The sequence below is a fragment of the Canis lupus genome, chromosome 3, assembly GCF_048164855.1.
Source record: "Canis lupus baileyi chromosome 3, mCanLup2.hap1, whole genome shotgun sequence".
Lineage (NCBI taxonomy): Eukaryota > Metazoa > Chordata > Mammalia > Carnivora > Canidae > Canis > Canis lupus.
In genome coordinates, this window is record NC_132840.1 from 72,918,893 (window position 1) to 72,932,707 (window position 13,815).

The following is a 13,815-nucleotide window of genomic DNA, read 5'->3' on the forward strand; positions in this document are numbered from 1 at the left end:
CAATAATAGGAAACTTTAACACCCCACATACATCAATTGCTAGATCAACCATGCAGAGAACCAATAAAGAAACAGTATCTTTGACACAATGGACCAGATGGATTTAACAGATACATGCAGAACATTCCATCTAAAAACAACAAAATACACAGTGAAGTCCATATGGAACATTCTCCAGGATAGATCACATGTTAGGCCATGAAACAAGTCTCAATACATTTCAAAAAGTTCAAATCATGTCATGCATCTTTTCTGACCACGAGGATATGAAATTAGAAATCAATAATAAGAAAACAATTGGAAAAACAGAAAAAAAATGGAGGCTAAACAAGATACTGCTAAGCAACCAATGTGTCAAAGAAAGAGGAAACTTAAAAAATACATGGAGACAAATGAAAATATAATGGTCCAAAATCTTTGAGACACAGAGAAATTAGTTTTAAGAAGGAAATTTATAGCAATACATGCCTACCACAAAAATAACCACAAGGAAAATCACAAATAATCTAACCTTACATCTAAAGGATCTAGAAAAAGAAGAACAATCAAGGCCTAATATTAGTAGAAGGAAGAAAATAAAAATCAGAGTAGAAAGAAATACAATAGTTTTAAAAAAAGATAAAAGAAACCAAGATTTGGTTCTTTGACAAGATAACCAAAATTGATGAACCTTTAGAAAGAGTCATCAAGAAAACAAGAGAGGACCCTGATAAATAAAATCAGAAAAGGAAGAGGAGAAGTAACAACTAACGCCACAGAAACCCAATGGATTATAAGAAACAACTATAGGAAATTATGTGTCAACAATTTGGACAACATAGAAGAAATGAATAAATTCTTAGAAACCTATAACTTCCCAAAACTGAACCAGGAAGGAATAGAAAAAAACAGAATGGATCAATTACTAGTAATGAGATTGAATTTGTAATAATAATAATAATAAAAAACTCCCAGCAAACAAAAGTTCAGGAACAGATTGGATACACAGGTGAATTCTATCAAATATTTAAAGAAGAGTTAATACCTATTCTTCTCAAACTATTCCAAAAAATAGAAGAGGAAAGGAAGCTTCCAAGTACATCCTACAATGCTAGCATTTCCTTGATACCAAAACCAGACAAAAATACTGAAGCAATGAAAGAAAAGAAAGGAAGAAAGAAGGAAAACTACAGGCCAATATTTCTGATAAACGCAGATGCAAAATTCCCACAACAAAAGTTAGAAAACCACATCCTCAATACATTAAAGGGATCATTCACCATCATCAAGTAAGATTTATTGGGAATGCAAAGACAGCTCAATGTTTGCAAATCTACCAATGTGATATGCCACATTAACAAAATGAAGCATAAAAATCATATAATCTCAATAGATGCATAAAAAGCATTTAGCAAAGTTCAACATTCTTTCATGATCAAAACTCTCAACAAAGTAGGTTTAGAGGGAACATACCTCAACATAATAAAGGCCATATATGAGAATCCACAGTTAATATCATACTCAATGGGGAAAAACGGACAGTTTTCCCTTTAAGATCAGGAAAAAGACAAGGATGTGCTCTCTAGGCACTTTCATTCAATATAATACTAGAAGTCCTAGCCACAGCAATCAGACAAGAAAAAAGAAATAGAGGCATCTAAATTGTTAAGGAAGAAGTTAAAATTTCACTATTTGCACATGATATAGTACTATACATAGAAAACCCTAAAACTCCACCAAAATACTATTAGAAGTAATAATACACAGTAATACACACAAATGGGTTGAATTTCTATACACTAGAAATGAAGCAGCAGAAAGAGAGATTAAGAAAAAACAATTCCGAATCTCCAATGCCCAGTACACATTAGGAGTCCAATGGATACTCCTTGACTGAAGATCCATCCATTAATGGTCTTGAAAATTGTTCTTTGGGGGGGGAGGAGCAAGATGGCGGAAGAGTAGGGTCTCCAAATCACCTGTCTCCACCAAATTACCTAGAAAACCTTCCAATCATCCTGAAAATCTATGAATTCGGCCTGAGAATTAAAGAGAGACCAGCTGGAATGCTACAGTGAGAACAGTTCGAGCTTCTATCAAGGTAGGAAGACGGGGAAAAAGAAGTAAAGAAACAAAGGCGTCCAAGGGGGAGGGGCCCCGCGAGGAGCCGGGCTGAGGCCGGGGCGAGTGTCCCCAGGACAGGAGAGCCCCGTCCCGGAGAAGCAGGAGCTGCACCGACCTTCCCGGGCGGAAAGGGGCTCGCAGGGAGTTGGAGCAGGACCCGGGAGGGCGGGGATGCCCTCGGGTTCCCCGGGACAGTAACAGAGCAACTGCGCGCCCAGGAGAGTGCGCCGAGCTCCCTAAGGGCTGCAGCGCGCACTGCGGGACCCGGCGGGACCCGGAGCAGCTCGGAGGGGTTCGGGTGGCGGCTCCGCGGAGGGGGCTGCGCGGCCCCGGGAGCAGCTCGGAGGGGCTCGGGCAGAGGAAGAGGCTCCGTGCGGAGGGGGCTGCGCGGTTCCAGGAGCAGCTCGGAGGGGCTCGGGCGGCAGCTCCGCGGAGGGGGTTGCGCGGCCCGGGAGCGCGAATCCAACAGCGCAGGCTCCGGAGCACAGGGCGCCGGGACACAGCCCAGGATCCGGCCTCCCCCGGGACAGGCAGAGGCCGGGAGGGCCCAGGACAGCGAGGACGCTCCTGCCCCAGCTGAGCAGATCAGCGGCCCCGCCCCGGAGCCTCCAGGCCCTGCAGACGGAGAGCTCCAGAGTTCCTGCGGGGGCTGAATCCAGGTTTCCAGAGCTGGCCCCGCCACTGGGGCTATTCCTCCTGTGGCCTCAAGGGATAAACAACCCCCACTGAGCCCTGCACCAGGCAGGGGCACAGCAGCTCCCCCAACTGCTAACACCTGAAAATCAGCACAACAGGCCCCTCCCCCAGAACACCAGCTAGACTGACAACTTCCAGGAGAAGCCAAGGGACTTAAAGAACACAGAATCAGAAGATACTACCCTGTGGTTCTTTTCTTTTTTTTTTTTTTGTTTTGCTTTTTGATTTGTTTCCTTCCTCCACCCCCTTTTTTTCTCCTTTCTTTTTCTTTCTCTTTTTCTTCTTTTTTTTTCGTTTTTTTTTTTCGTTTTTTTTTCTTCCTTTTTTCTCTTTCTCTTTTCTTTCCTTCTTTCTCTCCTCTCTTTTTCTCTTTTTCCCAATACAACTTGCTTTTGGCCACTCTGCACTGAGCAAAATGACTAGAAGGAACACCTCACCTCAAAAGAAAGAATCAGAAACAGTCCTCTCTCCCACAGAGTTACAAAATCTGGATTACAATTCAATGTCAGAAAGCCAATTCAGAAGCACTATTATACAGCTACTGGTGGCTCTAGAAAAAAGTATAAAGGACTCAAGAGACTTCATGACTGCAGAATTTAGAGCTAATCAGGCAGAAATTAAAAATCAATTGAATGAGATGCAATCCAAACTAGAAGTCCTAACGACGAGGGTTAACGAGGTGGAAGAACGAGTGAGTGACATAGAAGACAAGTTGATAGCAAAGAGGGAAACTGAGGAAAAAAAGAGACAAAAAATTAAAAGACCATGAGGATAGATTAAGGGAAATAAACGACAGCCTGAGAAAGAAAACCCTACGTTTAATTGGGGTTCCCGAGGGCGCTGAAAGGGACAGAGGGCCAGAATATGTATTTGAACAAATTCTAGCTGAAAACTTTCCTAATCTGGGAAGGGAAACAGGCATTCAAATCCAGGAAATAGAAAGATACCCCCCTAAAATCAATAAAAACCGTTCAACACCTCGACATTTAATAGTGAAGCTTGCAAATTCCAAAGATAAAGAGATGATCCTTAAAGCAGCAAGAGACAAGAAATCCCTGACTTTTATGGGGAGGAGTATTAGGGTAACAGCAGACCTCTCCACAGAGACCTGGCAGGCCAGAAAGGGCTGGCAGGATATATTCAGGGTCCTAAATGAAAAGAACATGCAACCAAGAATACTTTATCCAGCAAGGCTCTCATTCAAAATGGAAGGAGAGATAAAGAGCTTCCAAGACAGGCAGCAACTAAAAGAATATGTGACCTCCAAACCAGCTCTGCAAGAAATTTTAAGGGGGACTCTTAAAATTCCCCTTTAAGAAGAAGTTCAGTGGAACAGTCCACAAAAACAAGGACTGAATAGATAACATGATGACACTAAACTCATATCTCTCAATAGTAACTCTGAATGTGAACGGGCTTAATGACCCCATCAAAAGGCGCAGGGTTTCAGACTGGATAAAAAAGCAGGACCCATCTATTTGCTGTCTACAAGAGACTCATTTTAGACAGAAGGACACCTACAGCCTGAAAATAAAAGGTTGGAGAACCATTTACCATTTGAATGGTCCTCAAAAGAAAGCAGGGGTAGCCATCCTTATATCAGATAAACTAAAATTTACCCCAAAGACTGTAGTGAGAGATGAAGAGGGACACTATCTCATACTTAAAGGATCTATTCAACAAGAGGACTTAACAATCCTCAATATATATGCCCCGAATGTGGGAGCTGCCAAATATATAAATCAATTATTAACCAAAGTGAAGAAATACTTAGATAATAATACACTTATACTTGGTGACTTCAATCTAGCTCTTTCTATACTCGATAGGTCTTCTAAGCACAACATCTCCAAAGAAACGAGAGCTTTAAATGATACACTGGACCAGATGGATTTCACAGATATCTACAGAACTTTACATCCAAACTCAACTGAATACACATTCTTCTCAAGCGCACATGGAACTTTCTCCAGAATAGACCACATATTGGGTCACAAATCGGGTCTGAACCGATACCAAAAGATTGGGATTGTCCCCTGCATATTCTCAGACCATAATGCCTTGAAATTAGAACTAAATCACAACAAGAAGTTTGGAAGGACCTCAAACACATGGAGGTTAAGGACCATCCTGCTAAAAGATAAAAGGGTCAACCAGGAAATCAAGGAAGAATTAAAAAGATTCATGGAAACTAATGAGAATGAAGATACAACCGTTCAAAATCTTTGGGATGCAGCAAAAGCAGTCCTAAGGGGGAAATACATCGCAATACAAGCATCCATTCAAAAACTGGAAAGAACTCAAATACAAAAGCTAACCTTACACATAAAGGAGCTAGAGAAAAAACAGCAAATAGATACTACACCCAAGAGAAGAAGGGAGTTAATAAAGATTCGAGCAGAACTCAATGAAATCGAGACCAGAAGAACTGTGGAACAGATCAACAAAACCAGGAGTTGGTTCTTTGAAAGAATTAACAAGATAGATAAACCATTAGCCAGCCTTATTAAAAAGAAGAGAGAGAAGACCCAAATTAATAAAATCATGAATGAGAAAGGAGAGATCACTACCAACACCAAGGAAATACAAACGATTTAAAAAACATATTATGAACAGCTATACGCCAATAAATTAGGCAATCTAGAAGAAATGGACGCATTCCTGGAAAGCCACAAACTACCAAAACTGGAACAGGAAGAAATAGAAAACCTGAACAGGCCAATAACCAGGGAGGAAATTGAAGCAGTCATCAAAAACCTCCCAAGACACAAGAGTCCAGGGCCAGATGGCTTCCCAGGGGAATTCTATCAAACGTTTAAAGAAGAAATCATACCTATTCTCCTAAAGCTGTTTGGAAAGATAGAAAGAGATGGAGTACTTCCAAATTCGTTCTATGAGGCCAGCATCACCTTAATTCCAAAACCAGACAAAGACCCCACCAAAAAGGAGAATTACAGACCAATATCCCTGATGAACATGGATGCAAAAATTCTCAACAAGATACTGGCCAATAGGATCCAACAGTACATTAAAAAAATTATTCACCATGACCAAGTAGGATTTATCCCTGGGACACAAGGCTGGTTCAACACCCGTAAAACAATCAATGTGATTCATCATATCAGCAAGAGAAAAACCAAGAACCATATGATCCTCTCATTGGATGCAGAGAAAGCATTTGACAAAATACAGCATCCATTCCTGATCAAAACTCTTCAGAGTGTAGGGATAGAGGGAACATTCCTCGACATCTTAAAAGCCATCTATGAAAAGCCCACAGCAAATATCATTCTCAATGGGGAAGCACTGGGAGCCTTTCCCCTAAGATCAGGAACAAGACAGGGATGTCCACTCTCACCACTGCTGTTCAACATAGTACTGGAAGTCCTAGCCTCAGCAATCAGACAACAAAAAGACATTAAAGGCATTCAAATTGGCAAAGAAGAAGTCAAACTCTCCCTCTTTGCCGATGACATGATACTCTACATAGAAAACCCAAAAGTCTCCACCCCAAGATTGCTAGAACTCATACAGCAATTCGGTAGCGTGGCAGGATACAAAATCAATGCCCAGAAGTCAGTGGCATTTCTATACACTAACAATGAGACTGAAGAAAGAGAAATTAAGGAGTCAATCCCATTTACAATTGCACCCAAAAGCATAAGATACCTAGGAATAAACCTAACCAAAGATGTAAAGGATCTATACCCTCAAAACTATAGAACACTTCTGAAAGAAATTGAGGAAGACACAAAGAGATGGAAAAATATTCCATGCTCATGGATTGGCAGAATTAATACTGTGAAAATGTCAATGTTACCCAGGGCAATATACACGTTTAATGCAATCCCTATCAAAATACCATGGACTTTCTTCAGAGAGTTAGAACAAATTTTTTTAAGATTTGTGTGGAATCAGAAAAGACCCCGAATAGCCAGGGGAATTTTAAAAAAGAAAACCATATCTGGGGGCATCACAATGCCAGATTTCAGGTTGTACTACAAAGCTGTGGTCATCAAGACAGTGTGGTACTGGCACAAAAACAGACACATAGATCAGTGGAACAGAATAGAGAATCCAGAAGTGGACCCTGAACTTTATGGGCAACTAATATTCGATAAAGGAGGAAAGACTATCCACTGGAAGAAAGACAGTCTCTTCAATAAATGGTGCTGGGAAAATTGGACATCCACATGCAGAAGAATGAAACTAGACCACTCTCTTTCACCATACACAAAGATAAACTCAAAATGGATGAAAGATCTAAATGTGAGACAAGATTCCATCAAAATCCTAGAGAAGAACACAGGCAACACCCTTTTTGAACTCGGCCATAGTAACTTCTTGCAAGATACATCCACGAAGGCAAAAGAAACAAAAGCAAAAATGAACTATTGGGACTTCATCAAGATAAGAAGCTTTTGCACAGCAAAGGATACAGTCAACAAAACTCAAAGACAACCTACAGAATGGGAGAAGATATTTGCAAATGACATATCAGATAAAGGGCTAGTTTCCAAGATCTATAAAGAACTTATTAAACTCAACACCAAAGAAACAAACAATCCAATCATGAAATGGGCAAAAGACAGGAACAGAAATCTCACAGAGGAAGACATAGACATGGCCAACATGCACATGAGAAAATGCTCTGCATCACTTGCCATCAGGGAAATACAAATCAAAACCACAATGAGATACCACCTCACACCAGTGAGAATGGGGCAAATTAACAAGGCAGGAAACAACAAATGTTGGAGAGGATGCGGAGAAAAGGGAACCCTCTTACACTGTTGGTGGGAATGTGAACTGGTGCAGCCACTCTGGAAAACTGTGTGGAGGTTCCTCAAAGAGTTAAAAATAGACCTGCCCTACGACCCAGCAATTGCACTGCTGGGGATTTACCCCAAAGATACAGATGCAGTGAAACGCCGGGACACCTGCACCCCGATGTTTATAGCAGCAATGGCCACGATAGCCAAACTGTGGAAGGAGCCTCGGTGTCCAACGAAAGGTGAATGGATAAAGAAGATGTGGTTTATGTATACAATGAAATATTACTCAGCTATTAGAAATGACAAATACCCACCATTTGCTTCAACGTGGATGGAACTGGAGGGTATTATGCTGAGTGAAGTAAGCCAGTCGGAGAAGGACAAACATTATATGTTCTCATTCATTTGGGGAATATAAATAATAGTGAAAGGGAATATAAGGGAAGGGGGAAGAAATGTGTGGGAAATATCAGAAAGGGAGACAGAACGTAAAGACTGCTAACTCTGGGAAACGAACTAGGGGTGTTGGAAGGGGAGGAGGGCGGGGGGTGGGAGTGAATGGGTGACGGGCACTGGGGGTTATTCTGTATGTTAGTAAATTGAACACCAATAAAAAATAAAAAAAGAAAAAGAAAAAACAATTCCACTTATATAACTGCACCAGAAAGAATAAAATACTTAGGAATAAATGTAACCAAGGTGTGTGTGTGTGGGGTAGAAGACCTATATTCTGAAAACTATGAGACATTGATGGAAGAAATCAAAGATGACACAAATGCAAAGATATTATACACTTATGAATTGGAAGAATACTGTTAAAATGTCCATACTACCCAAAGCCATCTATAGATTTAATGCCATCCCTATCAAAATACCAACAGCATTTTTAACAATACTAGAATAGATAATACTAAGATGTATATGGAGCCACAAAAGACCCCAAATAGCCAAAGCAATCTTAAGAAGAAGAAGCTGAAGGTATCACATTCCCAGATTTTGAACTATATTACAAAGCTGTAGAAATCAAAACACTATGGTGCTGACAAAAATAGACACATAGATCAATGGAACAAATAGAATTTGGAAATAAACCCACAATTATGTGGTCAATTAATCTACAACAAAGAATGCAAGAATATACAATGGAAAAAAGACAGTCTTTTCAATAAATGGTGGAGAGCTGGACAGCTACAAAAGAATGATACTGGACCACTTTCTTACACCATACAGAAAAATAAACTCAAATGGAGTAAAGACCTAACTATGAGACAGGAAATCATAAAACTCCTTGAAGAAAACAGACGGTAATTTTTTTTGACTAAGAAACATTTCTGTAGATATATCTCCTCAGGCAGGGGAAAGAAAAGCAAAAAGAAACAATTGGGATACACCAAAATAAAAAATCTTTTGCATCGCATAGGAAACCATCAACAAAATGAAAAGATAACCAACTAAATGGGCTAAGAAATTTTGCAAATGATATATCCAATAGGGATTAATATCCAAAATACATAAAAAACTTATACAACTCAACACCAACTCCCCCTGAATATTACAATCAAAAAGTGGGCAGAGGGGATGCCTGGATGCTTCAGTGGTTGGGCATCTGCCTTCAGGTCAGGGCGTGATCCCACGGTCCCAGGATTGGGTCCCGCATCGATCTCCCCTCAGGCAGCCTGCTTCTCTCTTTGCCTCTGTGTCTGTGTCTGTGTCTCTCATGAATAAATAAATAAAATCTTAAAAAAAGTGGGCAGAGGATCTGAATAGACATTTTCTGAAAGATGACATACAAATGGCCAACAGACACATGAAAAAAATGTTTAGCATCACTAATCATCAGGAAAATGCTATAAGATATTACCTTACACCCATCAGAATAGCTTAAATCAAAAAGATAAGAAATAACAAGTGTTGGCAAGGATGTGGAAAAAGGAAAACCTGTGTACTGTTGATGGGAAGGTAAATTGGTGCAGTCACTGTGTAAAACAGTATGGAGTTTCCTCAAAAAATTAAAAATGGAAATGCCATGTAATCTAGTACTTCCACTATTGGATATTTCTTCAAAGAAAACAAAACACTAATTCAAAAAGATATGTGCACCCCTCTGTTTATTTACAGCAGTATTTACAATAGCCAAGATATAGGAGCAACCCAAGTGCCCATCAATAGAAGTATGGGTAATGAATGTGTGGTATTATATATAATGAAATATTAGCCATAAAAAAGAATGAAATCTTGCCATTTGCAACATCGGTAGACTTAGAGGGTATTATGCTAAATGGAATAAGTCAGAGAAAGACAAATACCATATGATTTCATTTGTGGAATCTAAGCAACAAAACAAATGAATAAACAAACAAAAAGCAGAAAAAGACCCATAAATACAGAGAACACACTGATGGTTGCCAGAGGGGAGGGTGGTGGTGGGGAAAATAGGTGAAGGGGAATGGGAGATAAAGACTTCCATTTATGGAATATGTCACAAGGATAAAAGGTATATCCTAGGGAATAGTGTTATTGTAGTAGTGTTGTATGGTGATAGACAGTAGCTTCACTTGTGGTGAGCATAGCATAATATATAGACTTGTTGAATCATGATGTTGTACACCTAAACTAATGTAATATTGTGCATCAAGTGTTCTTCAATAAAAAATAAAAAGAAACAAATTAGCAAAAATAACTATAATGATAATCTGTTATTAGTTACATGATATAAAGAATATATAACTTGTAACATGAATGACCTAAAATGTGAGGAGGAGAGAAAAATGTAAAGCTTAGAAATTCTATTGAAGTTGTCATTAGTTTAAAATAGGATATTATAGGGAAGCCTGGGTGGCTCAGCAGTTTAGCGCTGCCTTCAGCCCAAGGCCTGATTCTGGGGACCCGAGATCGAGTCCCATGTCGGACTCCCTGCATGGAGCCTGCTTCTCCCTCTGCCTGTGTCTGTGCCTCTCTCTCTCAGTGTCTCTCATGAATAAATGAATAAAATCTTTTTTAAAAATATGATATTATACTTTTAAGATATTTTATGTAAGCCTTATGATATCCCCAAGAGAAGAGCTATAATTACACAAAAGATCATGACAAAGAAGTCAAAGCATATTAATACAAGACGTAAAAAACTTCAAAACAACTAAAAAGCAGGGTAAAAAAAAATAAGAAACGTTGAACAAAATGGCATTAGTAAGTCCTTACTGTCAATGATTACTTTAAATGAAAACAGATAAAACTCTGCAGTCAAAAGTCAGAGAATGGATGACTAGATAAATAGACAAAAAAAACAAGGTCCAATGATATGCTGCCTACAAGAAACTCATTTTGGCTTTAAAGGTACACAAACTGAGAGTGAATGGATGGAAAAAATATTTCAAGAAATTGTAACCCCCCAATAGGCAAGGGTAGCTATATGTATATTGGATGAAATAGATACAAAAATGGTCAAGATGACAAGATCATCATATATTGACAAAGGAGTCAATATATCAAGAAGACACAATAGATGTGCTCAGCATCAGAGCATCTAAATACATAAAGCAAAAACTAAGAGCTATAAGGAGAAATAAGGAGTGGCACAATAATAAATGGGGACCTTGATGCCCCACTCTAAACAATGGATAAATCATCCAGACAGAGAATCAATAAAGAGTCAGCAGATTGAACACTATATACCAAATGGATCTAGCAGACATACACATAACATTCTCTCCAACAGCAGAATACACATTCTTCTCCAGTGCACAGAGAACATTTTCCAAGACAGGTGATACGTTAGGCTGCAAAACAAATCTTAGCAAATTCAAGAGGACTGAAATCATACCAAATATATTCTCTTACCACAGAGGTATGAAACTAGAAATCAATAACGAGGAGAACTGGAAAATTCATGAATACATGGAAATTAAACAACACTCTCCTGAACAATGCATCAAAGAAGAAATTAAACAGGAAATAAAAAAGTATCTTAAAACAAAAATGTAAACAACATACCTAAACTTATAGGATGCAGCAAAAGCAGTTTTATGAGAAAAGTTCATAGCAATAAGTTTCTATATTAAGAAGCAAGAAAGCTCATACATAAACAACCTAGATCTACACCTGTAAGGAACTAAACAACAAACTAGCCCAAAGTTAGCAGAAAGAAGGTAATAATAAAGACTGGAGTAGAAATAAATGAAACAGAAGCAGAAAAACAATAGAAAAGATTAACCAAACTAAGAGTTGGTTCTTTGAGAAGATAAACAAAATTGACAAACCTTTAGCTAGACTACCTCAGGAAAGAGAGAGAGAACCTTAATGAACAAAATTATAAACTAACACCACAGAAATACAAAGATTGTAAGAGGCAATTTTGAGTAACTATACACCAACAATCTGGGCAACCAAGAAGAAATGGAAAAGTTCTAGAAATGTACAGACTGCCAAGACTGAATCAGGAAGAAATAAATGTCTGCACAGCTAATCACTAGAAAGGAGATTAAATCAGTAACAACAACAACAACAAAAATCTCCCAATGATGAAAAGCCAAGGCCAGATGACTTCACTGGTGAATTTTATCAAACATTTAAAGAATTAATGTCAGGGGGTGCCTGGATGGCTTAGCTGGTTAAGTGTCTGCCTTCACCTCAGATCATGATTTTAGGGTCCTGGGAAAGAGCCCCACATCAGGCTCCCTGTTCAGTGGGGAGTCTGCTTCTCCCTCTCCTTCTGCCCCTCCCTCTCACTCATGCATGCATGTACATGCATGCTCTCTCAAATAAAATCTTTCAAAAAGTAAAGAATTAATGCCAATCATTCTCCAACTCAAAAAAAAAAAAAAGCCAGAAAAAGATATTATCAGAAAACTATAGATAAATATCGTCAATGAATATAGATGTAAAAATTCTCAATAAAATACTAGGAAACAATTCAGCAGCACACTAAAAGGATTACTCACCATAATCAAGCACAATTTATGTCTGAGATGCTAGGATGGTTCAACATATGCAAATCAATTTTGATGCCTCACATTAATAAAGAAAAAAAAGTCATACAATCATCTTATTAAATGCAGAAAAAGCATTTGGCAGAATTTAACAACTGTTTGTAATAAATTCGGTAGGAAAGGAATGCCCCTATAAGGCTGTATATGATAAGCCCATAGCTAACATCTTACTCAATGTTGAAAGGTTCAAAGCTTTTCCTCTAAGATCAGGAATAAGACAGGGTGCTCACTTCACCACTCCTCTTAAATATAGCACTGGAAGTCCTTGTCAGAGTCATTAGGCATGAAAAAGAAAAAGAAAAAGAAAAGGCACCAGCATTGTTAAAGAAGAGGTAAAACTGTCCCTTTTTGCAGATGGCATGATTTTATACAGAGAAAACCCTAATGACTCCACCAAAAACAAACAAACAAACAAAAAAAACAACAAAAAACCCTGTTAGATCTACCCAATAAATTCAGTTAAGTTGCAGGATACAAAATTAACATAAAAATCAGTAGCATTTCTATATACTAACAACAAATTCTTTGACAAAGAAATAAAGAAAGTGACCCATTTACAATAGCATTGAAACAATAAAATATTTAGCAATAAACTTAACCAAGGAGGTGAAAAAAATCTCTACTCTGAATACTATAAGACATTGATGAAAGAAATCAAAGAAGACACACAAATAAATGGAAAGTTATTCCATGTTCATGGTTTGGAAGAATTAATCTTAAAATGTCAATACTACCCAAAGCCATCTATAGATTCATTGTAATCCCTGTCAAGATTCCAATAACATTTTTTTTTACAGAAGTAGAAAAAAAATCTTAAAATTTATATGAAACCACAAAAACTCCTGAATAGCCCGAGCAATCCCTATAAAGAACAAAACAGGAGGCATCATATTTCTTGATTTCAAGCTAAACTATAAAGCTATAGCAAACAAATCATCCAATGAGATTTATTGTGGGGAATGCAGGAATGGTTCAATATTTGCAAATCTACCAACGTGATATGCCACATTAACAAAATGAAGTGTAAAAATCATATGATCATTTCAATAAATGCATAAAAAGCATTTGGCAAAATTCATCCCTTCATGAACAAAACTCTCAACAAAGTGGATTTAGAGGGAACATACCTCAACATAATAAAGGCCATATATGAGAACCCACACCTAAAATCATACTCAATGAGGAAAAACTGAGGTTTTCCCTTTAAGATCAGGAAAAAAACAAGAATGTTCACTCTAGGCACTTTTATTCAGTAT